The sequence below is a fragment of the Puma concolor genome, chromosome A2, assembly GCF_028749965.1.
Source record: "Puma concolor isolate L17-30 chromosome A2, mPumCon1.1.hap2, whole genome shotgun sequence".
Lineage (NCBI taxonomy): Eukaryota > Metazoa > Chordata > Mammalia > Carnivora > Felidae > Puma > Puma concolor.
The window spans coordinates 136297318-136318876 of NC_141668.1; the positions used below are offsets into that span (position 1 = coordinate 136297318).

At 37.6% G+C, this 21559-nt stretch overlaps 1 protein-coding gene and 1 pseudogene across 2 annotated transcripts in view; both read right to left on the bottom strand.

Annotated features, from left to right (window-relative positions):
• Positions 1-21559, bottom strand: part of TAFA1 (TAFA chemokine like family member 1) — a 506957-nt gene that overhangs the window by 349851 nt on the left and 135547 nt on the right. The window lies entirely within an intron of this gene.
• Positions 6053-6150, bottom strand: LOC112853079 (U6 spliceosomal RNA; annotated as a pseudogene).

A 21559-nucleotide genomic window follows, 5' to 3' on the forward strand; every position in this document is an offset into this window, starting at 1 on the left:
TATAAAGAAAAGGACATTTGTAGATATTTGTGCACCCAATATATAAACACCTAAATATATAAGGTGTATATTAACAGACATTAAGTAAAAATTACAATAATACAATAATAGTAGTGGATTTTAATACCCCACTTATCATCAGTGGATAGATTACCCAGACAGAAAATGAGTAAGAAAACATTGGCCTTGGGGCACCTGCGTGGCTCAGTTGGTTAAGCGTCCAACTTCGGCTCAGGTCATGATCTCACGGTTCATGGGTTCAAACCCTGCGTCGGGCTCTGTGCTGACAGCTCAGAGCCTGGAGCCTGCTTCAGATTCTGCGTCTCCCTCTCTCTCTGTTCCTCCCCTGCTCTCACTCTGTCTCTCTCTCTCAAAAAGAAATAAAGATTAAAAAAAAATTAAAAAAGGGGCCCCTGGGTGGCTCAGTCAGTTGAGCGTCTGGCTTCAGCTCAGGTCATGATCTCACAGTTTGTGGGTTCGAGCCCCACATCGGGCTCTGTGCTGATGGCTCAGCGCCTGGAGCCTGCTTCGAATTCTCTCTCTCTCTCTCTCTCTCTCTCTCTCTCTGCTCCTCCCCCACTCATGCTCTGTCTCTCTCTTTCAAAAATAAATAAAAACATTAAAAAAAATTTAAAAAAAATCAGTGTATGTCTATGAAAACCTTTAAAAAACAACAACAACAAAAAGAAAACACTGGCCTTAACACATCAGACCAGATGGACTAAACAGATATACACAGTACATTTCATCCAAAAAACTGAAGAATACACATTTCTTTCAAGTATACATGTAACATTCTCCAGGACAGATCACACCTTAGGCTATAAAACAAATCAATAAATTAAAGAAAACTGAATCTTATCAAGCATCCTTTCCAACCATAATGGCATAAAAGTAGACATCAATTACAGGAAGAAAACTGGAAAAAAATAAATGCATGGGGACTAAACAACATGCTACTAAACCAGGTGAATGAATATAGCAGAGTAAATCACAAAGTACCTTGAGACAAATAAAAATGAAAACACAACTTTCCAAAATCTATGGGATGCAGGACTCTGAAAACTCTGAGACTTTGATGAAAGAAAAACAACACAAATGGAAAAAATACACCATACTCATGAACTGGAAGAATATTTTTAAAATGTACATATTACCTAAAGCATCCTACATATTCTATGCCATTATTTTCAAAATACCATGACATTTTTAACAGACCTAGAACTATTATAAAATTTGTATGGAACAACAAATGACCCTGAATAAGCCAAAGCAATCTTGAGAAACAACAAAGCTGGAGGCATCATACGCCCCAATTTCAGTCTATATTACAAAGCTATAGTAATCAAAACAGCATGGTACTGATATGAAAAATAGACACATAGATCAATGGAAGAGACAGCCCAGAAATAAACACACTGGACAACTACATGCAAAAGCATGAAATTGGACCACTATCTTACACCATATACAAAAATAAATTCAAATGGTATTAAAGACTTGAAACCATACCTGAAATCATAAAATTCCTTTAAGAAAACATGGGCAGGAAGTTTGTTTTAAAGAAATTCATCCAAGGATTTTATTTTCACCTAATACAGGCAGAAAGCTCTTGGACATCAGCCTTAGCGCTATATATATATATATATATATATATATATATTTGGACCCTTTCCTCAGGCAAGTGCAACAAAAGCTAATATAAACAAATGGGATTATATGTAACTAAAAAGCAACTCCACACCCAAGAAAACTATCAACAAAACAAAAAGGCAACATAGTGAATGGGAGAAGATATTTGTAAACCATACATCAAATAAGAGGTTAATATTCAAAATACATAAAGAAGTTATACAACTTAATAACAAAAACACAAATAATAAAATATACATACAAATTAAAAAATTTTTTAAAAATTAAATAAAATACAGAATAAAATATGGACAGAGGACTTGAATATACAGTTTTCCAAAGACATGCAGATTGGCCAATGCATACATGAAAACATGCTCAGTATCACTAATCATCAATGAAATGCAAATCAAAGCTACAACATAATATTAGGCCATGCCCATCAGATGGTCTATTATCAAAAAGAAAAAAAAAATAATATGTTAGCAATGAAGTAATTAAAAGGGAATTCTCATCCACCGTTGGTAGGAATGTTTAATAGGTGCAGGCACTATGGAGAAAAATAAGATTCTTCAAAAAATTAAAAACAGAACTACAATATGATTTACCAATTCCGATTATGGTTTTTTTAATCCAAAGAAAACAAAAAAAAATCTATCTCAAGAGATATATACACCACTGTGTTCATTACAGAACTATTTATAATAGCCAAGATATGCAAACAACCTAAGTGTACATTGCTAAATTAATGGATAAAGAAGATATGGGATACATATATGCAAGGGAATATTATTCAGCCATAAAAAATGTAATGTTGCCATTTGCAATAACATGGATGAACCTGGAGAGCACTTTCCTAGGTGAAGTAAGTCAGACAAAAATAATACCATATGATTTACCTGATATGTGGAACCTAAGAAACAATAATAAACAAAACAGAAATCGACTAATAGATATAAGATACAAACCTGGTGACCAGGGTGGGGAGGGATAGGGAAGGTGGCAAAATAAGTGAAGAGAACAGAGAGGTGCAAACTTACAGTTATAAAATAATTAAGTCATGGGGATGTGTACAACATAAGGAATACAGTCAGTGATATTATCAGAATTTTGTATGGTGATAGATGGTAACTGTAGTTATTTTGGTGATCATTTCATACTATATAAAATTATAAAACTATTTTGATGTACAGCTGAAATAGGTTACTACATGTCATTATACTTCAGTAATTTTTTTCCAAAAAATTGCCCAACTATTGTCCTAAGTGGCTGCACCATTTTACAATCCAATCAGCAATGCCTAGGTGTATGAAGCTTCCCGTTTCCCTATATCCTTTCTAATTCTTGTTTTTATCATTTTTATTTTAATCATCTTAATAGGTGTGAAATTGTATTTCATTGTAATTATTTCTATTTCCTGAATTACTCATTATTTTGAACATATTTTTATGTGCTTATTTGCCATGTGTAAGTCTTCTTTGGAGAAATGTTTATTCAAATTCTTTGCCCACTTTAAAACTTTTTTTTTATTGTTGAGTTAAAAGGGTTTTTTATATATTCTAGACACTATACATTTATCAAGTATGTAATCTGAAAATACTTTCATCCATTCTGGATCTGTATTTTCTTTTTTTTTTTTTTAACATTTTATTTATTTTGGCAAGACAGAGAGAGACAGAGTGTGAGCGGGGGAGGGGCAGAGAGAGAGGGAGACACAGAATCCAAAGCAGGATCCAGGCTCTGAGCTGTCAGCACAGAGCCTGACGCGGGGCTCGAATTCTCGAACCACTAGATCATGACCTGAGCCGAAGTCAGATGCTTAACTGACTGAGCCACCCAGGCGCCCCTGGATTTGTATTTTCACTTCTTGATGGTGTCCTTGAAATACAAGTTTATTCATAAGGGTAAGTAATAATTGATAAAATTGAATTCAACATTTCTTCTTTCATTGCTTGTTCTTTCTGTGTCCTAGCTACTAACCTACTGCCTGATACAAGGTCACAAAGATTTACTCCCATTTTCTTCATACTGTTTTACAGTTTTAGCTATTACATTTAGTTCTGTAATCCATTATAAAGAATCTTTTCATATGGTGTGAGGTAGGGGTCCAACTTCATTCTTTTGCATTAACTTATCTAGATGTTGAATAGACAGTTGTTTCCCCACTGAACTTGGTTGGCATCTCTGTCACAATCAGTTAACTGTAATGTAAGAGTTATTTCTGGATTCTCATTACTATTGCATACACACAGGATATATATAAAATATATATAGCATAAGGATGAAAATTCTGTTATATATATAATAATAATTTCCATCCTCACGGCAGAAACACATGATCCTGTTTTGACTATTCTAGGTTCTTCGCATTTCTATATGAATTTTAAGATCAGCTTTTCAAAATGTAAAAAAGTAATTGGAATTTTGACAGAGATTACATTGACTCTGTGGATCAAATTTTTGTCTTAACGTTAACTCAATCATGACCATATGATCTTTTAAATTAACTGTGACATTTAATTTTTTCAGCCATGTTTTATAATTTACAGTGTATACGTCTTGCACTTTTTTAAAGTTTATTCCTATTTTATTTTGTTGCTAATAAAAGTTTAATTGCTTCTTAATTGTGAGAGTCTCCATTACTAGTATATAAATATACAAAAGACTTTAAATTTTTTTATGTTTATTTTTGAGAGAGAGAGTGAGCATGAGAAGGGGAGGTACAGAGAGAGAGAGAGAGGAAGACAGAGAATCTGAAGCAGGGTCCACACTGTCAGCACAGAGCCCGATGTGGGACTCGAACCCACGGACCATGAGATCATGACCTGAGCTGAAGTTGGGTGCTTAACCAACTGAGCCACCCAGCTGCCCCCATAGAAGAGACTTTTTTTTTTTTTCAACGATTATTTATTTTTGGGACAGAGAGAGACAGAGAATGAACGGGGGAGGGGCAGAGAGAGAGGGAGACACAGAATCGGAAACAGGCTCCAGGCTCTGAGCCATCAGCCCAGAGCCCGACGCGGGGCTCGAACTCCCGGACCGCGAGATCCTGACCTGGCTGAAGTCGGTCGCTTAACTGACTGCGCCACCCAGGCGCCCCTAGAAGAGACTTTTTGATAGTGACCTTGTACTCTAGAATTTTGCCAAACTCATTTATTAGTTCTAATAATAATTTATTCATTCTAAAAGATTTTTAGTGGACTCTACTGGATTTTCTAAATCAAGATCATGGGCATCAGTAAATAGAGATAGTTTAACTTCTTCCCAATGTGCCCAATCTGGATACATGTATTTCCTTTCCTTTTGTAATTTCCCTGACTAGAACCTCCAAAACAATGTTGAATAGAAGTGGTGAGACCAGACATCCTTTTTTTGTTACTGATGTTAGAGAAGGAAGCATTTCTTCTTTGACCGTTAAGTGTGCTATTAGCTGTGGGATTTTTGCGGACCTAATTTATTAGGTTTAGAAAATTCCTTTACATTCCTAGTTTTTAGTTTGTTTGTTTGTTTGTTTTGGAAAGGCTATTGGCTTTTGTCAATTTTTTTTTTTTTTTTTTTGCATCTACTGAGACGGTCATGTGATGTTTTCCATTAGTCTCTTAATATGGTCTATTATACTGATTTTCATATGTTAAACCAACTTTGCATTCTAGGGAAACATTCTACTTTGCGATGGAGTATAATCCTTTCCATATATTCCTGGATTCTACTTACAAGTATTTTGTATGAGGATATGTCTATATTCATAAGGGATATTGAGCTTTGTCTGATTTTGTTACCAGAATACTACCAGACTCAGAATGAGCTGGGAAGCATTATGTTCTCTTTTATTTTTTTAGAAGGCGTTGCGAACCACTGGTGTTAATTGTTTAAGGTTTGATCATCAATGAAACCATCTTGGCCTGGGCTTTTCTTTGCAGGAAATTATTTGATTACTAATGTATTATGTGTGCTTGTTACAGGTATAGTCACATTTTTTCTTCCTTCACTTTTAGAAACTTCATTCTAGGAATCTGTTTAATTTGTTTGCATACAATTACTCAGATTATTTTCTCATTATTTTTATTTCTGTAATATCATTAGTGATATTCCCTTCTTGACTCCTTATTGTAGTAATTTGATATTTGAGTCTTCTCTCCTTCTCTGGATCAATCTAGGTAAAGTTTTGTCAATCTTGTTATGTTTTCAAAACACAAAGTTTTGATTTTCTCCCATGTTTTTCTATTATCTGCTTCATTTTTTTCTGCTATAATCTTCCTTCCTCCCTTCCTTTCTTCCTTCCTCACTCCCTCCCTCCCATCCTTCCTCCTTCCCTTCCTTCCTTCCTCACTCCCTCCTCCCTTCTTTCTCCCTTCCTTCCTCCCTCCCTTCTTCTTTCCTTCTTCCAGTTTAACTTGTGCTTATTTTTCTTGTTTTGTTTTGAAATATGGAACACATCACAAATTGGCACGTCATCCCTGCACAGGGCCACGCTCATCTTCTCTGCATTGTTCTAATATATGCGCTGCCAAAGTGAGCATTATTTTTCTTGTTTCTTAAGTGGAAGATTAGGCTGTTAGTTTTAAATGTTTTCTTCTTTTCCAATATAGGTATTCATTGCTATACATTTCCTTCTAAGCAACTGCTTTTGTACCATCCCGTAAGTTTTAGTATTTTATATCTTCATTTTTATTTACCACAATGTATTGTGTAACGTTGGCAGTTTTCATCTTTGACACCTTGACTATTTAGGACTATGTTGTCTAATTTTCACCTATTCGTGGATTTCCCCAATTTCCTTCTCTTATTTCAAATTTGATCACCTTATGGTTGGAGAATAAACTTATGATTTTTATCCTTTTACAATTATCAAGGCTGGTTTTATGGACTTATATATGGCTTACCCTGGACTATGTACCACATGTACTTGGGAGAAAAATGTACATTCTGTTATTGGTTGAAGTGCCGTATAGTTGCTTCTTAACTCTATTTTTTAAGCTTTCTATTTCTGTGTTATTCTACCCATTATTGACAGGGTGGTATTGAAGACTGAAGTCTATCATTATTGAATTATCTATTTCTTCCTTGGAGTACATCCCTACTACCTTCTAGGCTTCATGATTTCTGATGAAAAGTGATGTTAATCTTTTTGAGGAGGCTTGCGCACGATGAGCTGTTTTTCCTTGTTGCTTTCAAGATTTATTTTTGTATTTTGACAACTTGAACATATGTGTAGGTGTGCATCTCTGTGAGTTTATCCTGTTAGGAATTCAGGGGTTTTTTAATCAAATTTAAAAATATTTATGTCATTTTTTCACTATTTTTTCTGTTTCCCTCCTTTTTCTTAATTCATTTATCTATATATCTGTACATGTAATGAGGTTCCCACAGATTGAGGTTCTGTTCATTTTTCTTCATTCTTTTTTAAGAATGGTTTATTCTTAAATAAAGAATATTCTTAATGAAAGGAAGGGAGGAAGGAAGATTATAGTAGAAATCTTGGACTAAATTGATCTATATTCAAATTTTCTTTGTTCTCTCTTCTGCCAGATCAAATGTTTATTCCCAGGGATCTTGTAATTTTTGGTTCCATTGCAAATGAGATTGTTTCCTTAATTTCTCCTTCTGCTGCTTCATCATTAGTATATAGAAATGCAACAGATTTCTGCACAGAGATATCTTGTGACTTTACTGAATTTATGTATCAGTTTCTGCAAAATGTATCATGTCATCTGCAAAATGGTCTGTGTTACTTTTTCCTTACCAATATGGATGCCTTTTATTTGTTTTGCTTGTCTAATTGCTGTGGCTAGGACTGAGGGTAGTATGTTGAATAAAAGTGGTGAGAGTAGACATTCTTGTCTTGTTGCTGACTTTAGGGGAAAAGCTCTCCGTTTTTGATGATGTTTGCTGTGGGTTTTTCATATATGGCATTTATTATGTCAAGAACTCAAAGAACTTCTATTTGCCTCTTTCTTTTATAATGTCTCTTTATTGACAATTTGGTGAGACATTTTTCTCAAGTTTTTCACTCATCTTTAGACATAACTTAAAAAAAATTTTTTTTAACGTTTTATTCATTTTTGAGACAGAGAGAGACAAAGCATGAACGGGGGAGGGGCAGAGAGAGAGGGAGACACAGAACTGGAAGCAGGCTCCAGGCTCTGAGCCATCAGCCCAGAGCCCGACGCGGGGCTCGAACTCACGGACCGCGAGATCGTGACCTGAGCCGAAGTCGGCCGCCCAACTGACTGAGCCACCCAGGCGCCCCTAGACATAACTTTTATTAAACACTTTTAATGTAGTTCACTCAATGCTTTTTTTTTTTTCCTCATTCAGTGCTTTTAATAAGCTTACTTACAGTCTTTGTTTATGAAGTCTGACATTTGTGCTGGCTCTGGGATAGTTTCTATTGACTGGCTTTCTTCCAGGGTATGGGACATGCTTTCCTCTTTTTTTGTAACCTGTCATTTTAAATATATAATCTTGCAATTCTGAAAAGCATGTCCTCCCTGACCCCATATTACTTTCCTCTTGCCACTGAAACAAGTTACCACAAATTTAGTGATTTAAAACTATGCAAATTTATCATTTTACAGCTTTGCAGGTCCTAAGTCCAAAATGAGTCTCAACAGGCTAAAACCAAAGTGTTGGTGGGACAACATTCCTACCAGAGGCTCTGTGATTGAATCTGTTTTCTTTCTTTTAAGGTTTTTCTAGTTTCTAGACACTGCCTGCATTCTTTTACTGGTGGCCCTATCACTTCTTCCAAGTCATTAGCAGCTCTTTGAATCTTTGCCACATTTTATCCCTAGGAGAAGAAGTCTTCTTCCTCTCTCTTCCACATTCAAAGAGCCTTTAAATTGGAAACTAGATAATCCAGGATAATCTCTTCCAAGCCAGCTGTTGGCTAATTTAACTCCTCCTTTTCAGGTAACAGAACAGATTCCTATCTCCTGACCATGAGAACTTCTACGTCTTTGGGGAGGAGGCTTTACGGTGCCTCCCACACCTCCACAACATTTGCTATTGTTACTGGTAATGGTTCAGTGAATTTTCCGGACTAATTGTGTAATGTCTGAATTGTGTGTACATGTGGCCACTCACATCTCTGCTTGAGGAACTTAATTGTTAGCTAGTGAATGGTTAGAGATTTCCTTAAATAACTGGAACCAGTAGGTATCCCAGTCTTTGCTGAGTATCTGTATGTTTTAGGACATGGCTCCAGTGTTCTGGCATTTTACAACTCTGAATTAGCTTTCCACTTTTGCCCTGGACTGAGTCTCAATATGACCCACAGATAAAACACAGTTCAGGACCTTCTCAGTTTATTTCTGACATGGGCACAGCCCTGAACATGTGTGTTACTTCTGGGCTTTTATTCGAGTATTTAAAATATGCTGGAGCATTTAAAATGTTCCTATGGACATCTTATTTCTCAGTTCTTCCTTTTAATTTTTTTGGTCAGCACTTGTATCCCTGCCTCAGGATTAAATCACTGCAGCTGACTGTTTTAACACTCGGGATAGGCTGTTTGCACAGACAAATCTGCATCAGACTACATAAAAGAAAGCCCTAAGAACTGGTTTTTTTCAAGGAGCTACTGGATAAGAAAAATAGTCAAAATACTCCAGGGATCGGGCTGTTGAGAGAACCCAAACTGTTTTGCCCTACCCAGCGCCTCACAAACTGTTGGTTTTGACAAGTAGCATGGTTGCGAGGTTATCGGTTTCCACAGCTACTACCTTGCCTGGACAGGGAAACGGGAATAAGAAAACTTAAGATGTCACAAAGCTTGCTTTTCTTACTGACATTCAGCTGCATTCTTTGAATAAGTGCTACATTAATTATTAGAAGCCTTTACTTCCAAATTCCTACACAAGCTGATTTAGAGAATGTTTGCAATTGTTATTGCTTTTACAGAGAGCAGATTTTTACAGGGACTTATTCCACCATTTTGGAAGGGCTTCCTGACAGGTCTTTCTTAAATTTCCAAATTTGCCTTTTCTGCAACTCGCATCCTTTCTCATTACCAGGATATCAAACCTTCTGACCAACCACTGAAGGTTTAATCTTTTGAGAATTTACCACAAGCAGGAGTTGTTTTCTCTACCTCACCACCATAATCTATTCTTCTAAAACCTAGTTAAAAATTAATTTTTCTCTTAAAATCTTCATATAAACCAACAGAATGAGATATAGATTATGATCATTATGGCAGCTGGCATGCATCCAATAACCTGAATCTTTCACATCATGCTCTTGTCTCTAGTCATAAAACTGTGTATTTATTTTCTATTGTTGAGTAACAAATTACCCAAAAGTTATTGGCTTAAAGCAATGATGATCATCCATTAGCCATAAAAGTCCTATCCATTAAACAGATGTTCAGTTGCTATGTGATCAAGCAACTATTGGTCTGTGGTTTCTGTGGTAAAGCAAATTGGGACTGTTTGGTTGGGTGATTCCAGCTTGGATTCTGTTTTGTTGCAGTCAGGTGATGGCGGTGTCAAAAAGACTCACTTCCAAGGTGATTCAACTACAAGGCTAGTAGCTTTGTGTTGGGTTTTTATTCAGCAGCCTCAGTTCCACTCCACATGGGCAAAAGGTTGTTTGAGAGTCATCATGACATGAGAGTTGGTATCCCCTGGAGTGAATGATCCAAGAAAAGAAGAAGCTCCGGTGCCTTTTATGACCAAGGTTTGGAAGTCACACATCACACCATTTGGCATATTCTGTTGGTCACTCAATGTCAACTCTGATTCAACAGGAGAAGGGCACCAATTCTTGGAGACATGAATCATTTCAGGACACGATAGAGGCCCAGCGTTGTAACACCTGTTTTGCTTAAGACCTTGTGCAAGATATAAGATGTTAAAAATATGACCCTTCCCTTAAGGAAGTACAGATCTGGGGCGCCTGGGTGGCTCAGTCGGTTGAGCATCTGACTTTGGCTCAGGTCATGATCTCATGGTCTGTGAGTTTGATTACCACATCAGACTCCGTGCTGACAGCTCAGAGCCTGGAGCCGGCTTCAGATTCTGTGTCTCCCTCTCTCTCTCTCTGCCCTTCCACCACCCATACTCTTTCTCTATCTCAAAAAAACAAAAAACAAAAACAAAAACAAAAAACATTAAAAAAAAAAAATGAAGTACAGATCTAATGCAGAGAAAAAGGTAGGTATTCCAGTACCAATACTACTGCAAATAAGTGATATGTTATAAATGAAATAAAGACTGTATACTCTGAGAATTAAGGTACAGACTTATATATATATGCTTGTTTGTGTTTTTTGTTGTTGTTGTTTTAAATGTATTTATTTTGAGAAAGACAAAGAAAGCTTGTGTATGCATGAAACCCAGGGAAGGACAGAGAGAGGGAGAGAAAGGACCCCAAGCAGGCTCCATGCTGTCAGCACAGAGCCCCACATGGGGCAATGAGGACCTGAGCCCAAACCAAGAGTCAGACACTTAACTGACTGAGCCACCCAGGCTCTCCAAATACGCTTACTTGAATGGCTTAAGCAGCAGCTTTAGATTACTTGAACTAAGTTTTTATAAAAAGATTTTCAAGCTCATGGTAGGTAAAATAACTTCAAATATCATAAATAATTTTTAGCTAAGCCCTTGATACCAGAATTTATTGGCCACAATTATAAACTGCCAGTAGGATTTGGAGAAAAACCAGTGTCTTCTGAATTTAATTCCTATCCTCGAATAGAAATTACCTTGATACCATGTACAACCAATCAAAACAATGTGAATAGATGGACAACTAGCAAAGAAATTGAATCAGAAATCAAAAACCTCCCAAGAAACAAAACTCCAGGACCAGATGGCTTCACAGACAAATTCCACCAAACATTTAAAGAAGAGTTAATACCTATTCTTCTCAAAATGTTCCAAGAAACAGAAAAGGAAGGAAAAGTTCCAAATTCATTCTATGAAGCCAACATTACCCTGATACCAAAACCAGATAAATATGCCACAAAAAAAAAAAAAAAAAGAGAGAGACAGAGAGAGAACTACAAACAATATCCCTGATGAACATAGATGTGAAAATACTTAACAAAATACTAGCAAGCTGAATTCCATAATACATTAACAAAATCACTCACTACAATCAAGTGGGATTTATTCCTGGGGTACAAGTGTGGTTCAATATTCACAAATCAATTAACATGATACATGACATAAATAAGAGAAAGGATAAAACCCATAAGATCATTTCAATAGACACAGAAAAAGCATTTGACAAAGCATACAATCCGTTCATGATAAAAATCCTCAACAAAGTCAGCTTAGAGTGAACATAATTCGACATAATAAATGCCATGTATGAAAAAACCACAGCAAACATCATCAAAAACGGAGAGCTTTTCCCCTAAAGTCAGCAACAAGACAAGAATGTCTACTCTCACCACTTTTATTCAACATACTACCCTCAGTCCTAGCCACAGCAATTAGACAACAAAAACAAATAAAACTCATCCAAACTGGTAAGGAAAAAGTAACACTTAGACCATTTTGCAGATGACATGATACATTTTGCAGAAAACCTGAAATACCCCATCCAACTAAAACTGATACATAAATTCAGTAAAGTCACAAGATATAAAATCTCTGTGCAGAAATCTGTTGCATTTCTATATACTAATGATGAAGCAGCAGAAGGAGAAATTAAGGAAACAATCCCATTTGCAACGGAGCCAAAAATTACTAGATCCCTAGGAATAAACTTAACCAAAGAGGTGAAAGACTATAAAACACTGGTGACAGAAACTTAAGATGACACAAATAAATTTGAAGACATTTCACCCTCATGGATTGGAAGAACAAATCTTGTTAAAATGTCTATACTACCGAAAGCAACCAACCGATTCAATTCAATCGCTATCAAAATACCAACAGCGTTTTTCACAGAACTAGAACAAACAATCATAAACTTTGTATGGAAACACACAAGACTGCAAGTAGCCAAAGCAATCTTGAAAGAGAAAAGCAAAGCTGGACGTATCACAATTCCAGACTTCAAGTTATATTCCAAAGCTGTCGTGATCAAAACAGTATAGTACTGGCATAACAATAGACACGGAGATCAACGAAACAGAATAGAAAGCCTAGAAATAAACCCACCATTATACGGTCAATTAACTTTCAACAAAGGAGTAAAGAATATGCAATGGGATAAAGACAGTCTCTTCAACAAATGGTGCTGGGAAAACTGGGCAGCTATAAGCAAAAGAATGAAAGCTGACCACATTCACCATACACAAAAATAAACTCTAGATGAATTAAAGACCTCAGTGAGAGACCTGAAACCATAAAAATCCTAGAAGGCAGCACAAGCAACTTTTTTTCTGGATAGGTCTCCTCAGGCAAGGGAAATAAAAGCAAAAATAAACTATTGGGACTACATCAAAAGACTGCATCAGAGCCTGACATGGGGCTTCAACTCACAAACCTTGAGATCGTGACCTGAGCCGAAATCAAGAGTTGGATAGCCAAGTGATTGAACACCCCAGGCACCTCCTAAGTAACAGACTTTTAACTATAGAGAACAAACTGATGGTTACCAGAGGGGAGATGAGTGGGGAGATGGGTTAAATGGGTGATGGCGATTAAGGATTGAGTCTTTCCAGAAATACAAAGTTGTACAGTTTTTAACTATTTGCTCCAAAGTTGGCAAATATATTAATATACAACAGAGAATGACTATGTGCTTTACTACATTACGTGCTGAACATGCTGGGAACTTCAGGGAATGATTTGCTCTAACAACATTAAGTGAGTTGACAGGCACACCCTAATTCATCAAATTTTGAGATTTAAGAATCTTTAGTTACACCCAGTGCCACCAGGCTGGGAGGAATACAACCTACAACAAGGTGTAGTGATTCAGAGTGAACTTAACAAATCAAATTTGTCTTGTGTTTGCAAAGACATAAAATTACAGAGAAAAAAAAGAAAGAAGTTTGTTAGGACCAATAAATCGACAACAATGGTGAGAATTCTGAAGCACTGCCGTTAATAATAGAGATTCCCCCCAGGATCCTACTTCAAGAGAGTTTGATTGGGTGAAGGCCTCCAGTTTGCATTTTGACTCCTACTAGCTGATTCTGAAGCAGTCACCTAAGACCACACCTAAAGAATGAGAGCATTACTGTATGGGACTTACCCTCTTTGAGCACAGAAGGAACATCCTACATTATGATTCGGTAGACGTGAGTATATGTCCCAACCACAGCACTAAGCAGCCACGTGACCTTGACTAGTTCCCTTCCCATTCCTAAGACCCCTGTGAATCATGGTGAAAATTCTCGTCTCATGCTCGGTAGTAATGAAGATAAAAATGGCAGCGTTAATGAAAGCCTTTCTAAACTGTAAAGCTTCTGCAAATGATATTAAGAATATTCTTACTGCTGAGGCATCTGCCAGAGGTGGCTAGTTTACATCCTTGGTCTTATTTATCATTCAGAAGATATTTACTGCATGTCTACTCTGCGCAAGGCTTCGTGGCGGATGTACTTCCTCTGGCCTTTATACAAGCCTATAACGGGATTTCAGGACTCACAAATGGGCTATTAAACCACCAGCCTCTTCCTGAGAGTTCTGCCCTCCCTTTGATACACAGAACTTTCCTCTGATGATTAAATTGGCACCTCTGTATAAAAATGTTCCCTTCTTATCCTCTGGGGAGGGTGCTTTCTCCCGTTATGAGCTTCACAAGGGAGGAGTGTGGCAGGCTTTGCTGTAGATTGCAAATTGTTAATTTTTAATGCGAGAAGGCAGATTCTGCTGGCGTTATGTTACTGATTGCACTGTTGGTCTCTCACCCACTCTGCAATGCATCCCGTTAGCTGCTCCAGGAAGGTGGCTCTTCCTTGCGAGAGGTTTCAAGATGCCAAGTTGTTTAGTGACTTTCTAAGTAAGGAGACACAGGATCCAACTCTGTTCACCATAAAGGACAGATCTGACGAAATTTCAAAGGAATGGTAAGCCGTCTAGTTGACTGACAGATGAGGAAGAAAATGTACTAACAGGAAGGACAAAACACTACCCAAGATGGTGGTAGAGGTGACTCAGGAAAGGAGAAACTCAGAAATGCAGATGGGATGCAGAGTAGTCTGCTTAAACATTTTCAGGTGTCACTAATCCATAGGAGAGCAAAACCTTGTCCCTGGCAAGTAAGACTTTCACGGTTGAGTTCCAAACCACCTGTCCAGTCTCTGAGCTTGGGTTGCAGTGAATTTCTGGAATGCCTTATGGTCTTTCACATCTACACTTGTTAGAGCTTTTCTCTCCCTTGTCTGACATTGCTGCTTCGCTTCTCTCCACTCTTCCATCTCCTCCAAACAACTCAAGGTCAGGCTGGACTTCTCAAGCTGATGCAGACAGAAGGAACTAGTCCTTCCTTCGTCCCTGATGATCACTTTGCCATGCGAGGGTTTCTCCTTTTGAGGCACCTGTGACCTTGTTTTACTCATGATTATTTTTATTCAAGTTCCCAAATATTTACTGAGTATATACTATGCACCAGGTACTGTACTAGATGGAGGGGATATAGCAGTGGGCAAAACCAAGTCACTAGCCACACACCCCCCACTCCCGAACACGCGTGAGTGCGCGCGCGCGCGCGCACGCACACACACACACACACACACACACACACACACACACGGTGACTACTGGTTCATTCTTCTTTCCTGGGAGATGGGAGGGCAAGGTATTGCCTATTTAGTTCATCAGTCTACTCCCACAGTCTAGAATAGTGCCCTGAACATAGATAACACTTAATGAATATTTGCTGAATAAACAGACCTTATTTTCATTCTAAAATGCACTATAGGGTACCAGTCAGGAATCTGTTTTGCATAACAGATTGCAGGCAATTTGAGGGTAGAGGACACATCTTCTTTACTTTTTGCATCTTTAGACCAGAGCCATGTACCTGGCATGGAACAGATGCTCCTGAATAAATAAAACAGTCTAAGCTTATCTTTTTAGCTACACCCATGCACTTTATATTCAAAAGCTTAGTTGGCCTAATTGTACAATTATTTATTCTGAGACAGCTTAAGATCAAAGTGTTACCCTAAAAAGTCTTGTTCTAAACGTAAGACTTTAGACAGGTTTGGAGTGGAGAGAATCTGCTTGGAGTGGGAGTCTCACTGTTGCTGATTAGGCAGTTTTGCTAATAGCAGAAAGGGTGTTGGGGGTTCCCACTTTATGCCAGGGAGGTTGCTGCAAATTTACCAATGTTTTCCACCGTTAGCATTATTGGTTGATTCAGAGTCACTCATCAGAGAGAAGATGAAATTCTAAAATTCCAACAGTTGATGGTTCTCCATGCACAAAATAGCAAAACTTCTGGGAATTCATCTATGTTCAAATTCTCTTTTAGGCTGCTGCACTGTGGCCTGAACCTAATCCTTTTCACTACCCATTATGGACAACTGTACGAAGAGTTCATGTATGACCAACTACTCTTCACTTCTCCATAGAGTGGAAGAAAAGGGACCCATACACTTCAAAATAGTGGCATATGTAGAGCAGCATTTAAATCAACGACTTTCAAAGAGATTTTATCGAGTCTGGAGAACACAATACATTCCCAAAATGATATACCTCAGAGAATCTACAAAGGCCTTTACAATCATTAACGGTGCATTGGAGTGGGGGGAGAGGAGTTAATCTGTTTTATTTCAGATGGGTGGGAAAAGTAAAAGTGGATCCACTTTGCAGTGGATCCACTGCAAAGTGGATCATTCTACGTGAACATTTCAGAGCCAACCATAAGCACTGATATCAATTTCCCCATGTAGACACTTCTTACACCACAGTCTCACACACATACACACACACACACACACACACACACACACACACACACACACACACACTGCAAAAATAATGGATGTGGTAGATGAGATCATGAGGTGAAAAACTAAGAACAAAAACAAATGGAAAGGGGAAACAATGTAATGAAAAAGAAGAAATTCTGCAAAAAGGAGAATTGATTGAGTTCACAAAAACTGGAAATGTTCTACACGATATACCCAGGGCAATTACCCAAGGCAGGACAAAAGGATCTATTCAAACCTTGCCTGATGACACGTCCATGATGAAGTGTCAACATTTCGAGGAACAAGTTACAATGCCTTGAAGGCCCCTTCCAGAATTCCACTTGAATATCTATAAACTCTGCAATAGTTCACCTACATTAAACGATGTATTTTAAGATTCTGTTTGAAAAAAAAATGCCATTCAGAAGCAGGACTTCCTATGACAAGCTTCTACTCCGAGTGAATTTTTATGGCCAAATTAGAAACCCTGGAAAATAGAGATTGTACTGGAAATGCTGACTCGGCAGTAAATTGCAGCAAGGCAATGGGACACTAATTTAATGATGCTAGACCTGAAATGCATCGTTCCTGAGATTAGCATATCTGTTATAGAATAAAAAAGAAGAACGATCAGCAACCCAGCTAAAGCATTTCACTAGCGGTCAGCAGAAAGGAGATTTTTGCATAAATGCAAGACTGGGAGATAAGGTCAGGAGATTCAAAAGGGATTATACAGTTTATAGATCTAAGAGTTTGAGCTATGAAACTCCAGATTGCATTCAGTCTCTGTATGCCTAAATTGTTCCAGAAGGATGTTCTTTAGTACAGTCCCTGGCAGATTTAGACACTGCTTACATGGTCATTCCCATCCTTCTAGTAGATCTTCCAGTTTACTGGCAAGAATTAAGCCTCTTTAATTAGCTCATCTATCAGAAATTTATTTAGCATCCACCCTATACAAGGAACAGGAATACCCGGAGGATCAAGATCCAGCTTCTACCCTCAAGAACATCAACATTTACAAGGGAAGTACAGTCAGCAGGGCAAGTGATTTTAGCCCGGAGTCAATTGTGCAAGATAGAAGTAAGTAGAGAGGACTATGGGAATACAGAAATGAGATACTTAACCTAGGTTGGGGGAGATGAATGAAATCAAGCGTTTTTAGCCTCACCTCAAGGGTCATAAGGTTGACTCAGCCTTTAGCATACTTTTTCCAGAATAATTAACACATTCCAAGTACAGCATCAATTTTAGACTTTAAAACCAGTTTAACGTGTATAGGTAGAACCTCCTGATGAAGTGGAGAGAGTAGGTCTTGGTCTTAGAATCAGATCCAGGCTTCAAGCTGAGTCTACCTGCTAGTTGAAAGGTTTTCTGCAATTTATTTCTTCAGTTCCTATGAAGTAGGAATATTATCAACTTATATGAACTCTGAGATTTGAAGGAGATAATATATATAATGCACCTGACAGAGAGCACCAAAAATGGACCCAATAAAATGGTAGCTGCAATATTTGTTCTGCTGTTGTACCTGCGGAGCTGCTATGCTTACCACTATTATTAAGATACAAATATAGTTTTTCAAGTTGAGGTCAACAAGCACAAAATTTTCATGGCTCTACATTTATTCCTACATTTCTTAATGTATTATTGAAGGATCTTGTTCATCAAAATAGTATTGGGCAGAACTTTCCAATAAACTTTTTACTGATGAAAATATTTACGTGGGTCACTAGCCACATGTGGCCGGCTGTTCAACGCTTGAGATTTCCCTAGTATGAAGAATCGGATTTTAATTTTTATTTCATTTTAATTAATTTAAATATTTAAATAACCATGCTATGGTCTGTTCGTTTATCCAAAGATGATGTCAGCAGGAGGTGGGGTCTTTGAAAGGTGCCCTAGGGTAGTCATGAGGGTAGAGCCCTAGGAATTAGGATTAGTGTCTTATAACAGAGGCTCCAGAGAGATTCCCTAGCTCCCTTCTGCTATGTGAAGCCACACGAAGTCTGTGACCCTGAAGAAGGTCCTCACCTGACCACATGTGTGCTCGGAGACTTCAGAACTGTCTGGTATTTTGGGAGTCTAGTACTTTGGCATAGGAGCCTGAATAGACTAACACCAACCATGTGTATGGCTAGTGGCTACTGGATTTGACTTCCTAATTCTAGGGCAGTTGTTAAACAAAGTTACCAGGATTTCACTGTAGGCCCAGTTAATCAGGAAGAATGATGAGAATTTGCATTGATATAAAATCTAATAGAAGATTCTTAAGAATGCCGATGTTGAGAACCACAGTTCTATTCCTCTGTGTGGTTTTGATTTCGTGGCTATGTGTTTGTAGAAGGGCTCTGAGGTATTAATTAAATATATTTTCCTGGAGGGTATCTCTATGCTAGGCTCTAGAAGTTGAACACAGCCTACGGGTAAGGGTCTGTTTTCTCTTTTATAGACATTTTGGAATTCTTAAAAAAATTTCTATTTATTTTGAGACAGACAGAGAGACAGAGAGAGAGAGAGAGCTGGGGGATGGCAGAGAGAGAGAGAGAGAGGCAGAGAGAAAATCCCAAGCAGTCTCCACAAGTACAGACCCTGACATGGGGCTCAAACTCATGAACTGTGAGTTCATGACCTGAGCTGAAATCAAGAGCTGGAGGTTTAATCAACTGAGTCCCCCAGGCGCCCAAGAAATTTTGCTGTTTTGTAAACTAGTTAAGACGTACACAACAATTAGGAAAGAAAAACTATTTTTAAAGTAGGTAAAAAAGTAATATATACAAATAGGTTGTGAGTGGAGGGTCTCTCCCGTAGAGTTATCAGAGAAACCATCAAAAGCCAAGCAAGTATGAAAACAGAAACTACAAGGGCAAGAGTGAGTGTGGTTGGAACGAAAATTTGTTGACAACTAGGAAACTACCAACAGTCTTAATTTTCTCATCTAATACAAGGGGGATATGTAATAATAAATACTAATTGAGCACGTACTTTACGCTGAGACACTTGACCACATCATCTAACTCTCCCCAAGACTTTACAAGTAGCTTCTACCATCACATTCCATTTCACATCTGAAGACAGTGAGTTAAATAAGTTTCTCAAGATCACAGATTTTGTTTAGTAAGTGGTATCAATCTAGGCTAGAGAAAATGGTAGATCCAGGGGCCAAAGGAAGCCATTAAATCTCAATTGAGCTAAATTTAAGTACTCCTCTAATATTCATCATAGAGGCTCTATTTAAAACACACAAAAAAAGATGGAAACCACACTATCACCAACAAAGATAACAGGTGTCACTTCCTGGGCACTTACTGTTGCCAGGTATTCTGCTAGAATCCCTGAATTCTCCTGACAATCCTCGAAGACAGGCACTGAACAATGAGGGGAACAAGAAAATGAGCAAGCATGTTCTTCAAGAGCCTTGGGGGAAGAACCATGCCAAGTGAAGAGAATTTTTTCCTCTTCAGTACACAAATAGGCTCTTTCATTTAGATCACCAGTATAGAAGAGCATCCAAAGGGGATGAGACACATACAATACTCAGGTAACAGTGTTGACATTAGAGTACAGCTCAAGCTTTTGCACTAAAATAACATTTTATTGATTCCTTAAACATGGAGGTTGTGCCTTTCACCTCCGGGTCATAATGGTGAATTCGGGAAGTTCTAGGGGCACCTTTTGATATGTCAGCAGCTGCTTGAAGTTTTCCATTGTAAGATGTTAAGGGATTTCCACTCCCCCCCCACACACCTACCCACTCCCCATTTTTGGTCCCAAAAAAACTGGAACCAGATCTATAAAGATTACAAGTTGTTTTCTTTGCTAATACAAACACAAATATTTATCTCAAAGTATGGTTTATACAATAAAAACCATTATACCAAGACACTAATATACCTGGGGATTGATTTCTTTGTCTCCACAATCTTTTGAACATTAGACAATGTTCTTCTATTATGCGCAGGGTTTCAAACAGAGTGCATAGTTTTTAATTAGAGCTGCATGTAGGATTCTTACTTTGACAGTGACCAATGTTAAATGTATTTTAACAATTATAACTGCTCTATCACCCCTATCTCCCAGATTTATTTTTAGGACAAGGCAAAGTTAAAACTTTCATGCCAATTTTGTTGTCCCTCAAATAACCATGAGTAACTATTCACTCTTCCGGGTTCTATCCATATCTTGACATGTGCAGGCTGTAAAATGTAAGTTTATTACCAGAATGTCAAACTACAGAAGATACATAGGAAAAAAAAATTATGATTCTACACAGCATCATAGAACCCAGAGATCATCTACTTGTTTATTGGCAAATCATTTAAATTTAGACAGCAGCTACTAATTCTTGAGATGAGCTGTTCAGAATACTGAATTGAGGACAATTTTGAGATTGGCTTCCTGGAGAAAGAAGGTGCAGGGATGAATTAGTGACGTCTGCCATAATGAAAGCGACAGAAGTGATGGTAGAATTCACTTGCAACTCATTTTGTTCACACTGTGACTTTAGTAATTAAGAAAGTGGGTCCCCATGGTTTTGTCATCTACCCAAGGTTGTACAGAAAGAGTAATGTATAAAGATGCTTATCAGTTAACTCCCACATCACATGTTTGCCCACTCTATCAACCTGCAGTCATGCTATGCATTTTTTTTTTCCTCCCCAACCAACAATACTTAAAATCCAGCTAAACGCACTGGAAAAGGCTGATCAATACATAGACGAGAGCAGTCCTTCAGAAGATTACACAGAAAGAAAAATAAATTGCTATGCCCTTGAAAGAAAAGCTACTTTTATTTAAGTTAATAAAGCTTTATTTGTTCTCCAGCCGTTAAGTTTATAGAAATTAAAAGTCTTGACTATTTGTCTTTTGCCAACATGAATTTAAAAGTGGCTTTAAAAAATCTCATTAACATTGTACTTTTTTTTTTCTGTCCCAAGCTGATTCAATACAAAACAGATTACCTCCTGTCTGTGCCACTAAAGTGCACATAAATATTTTACAAACCAATTTATCTAAAAATTTTGTCATTCCTCATTCTGAGTCTGGACATAGAGCTCACTATAAAGCACTTTAGGTTTTCCAGATAACATAATCATTCAGGCA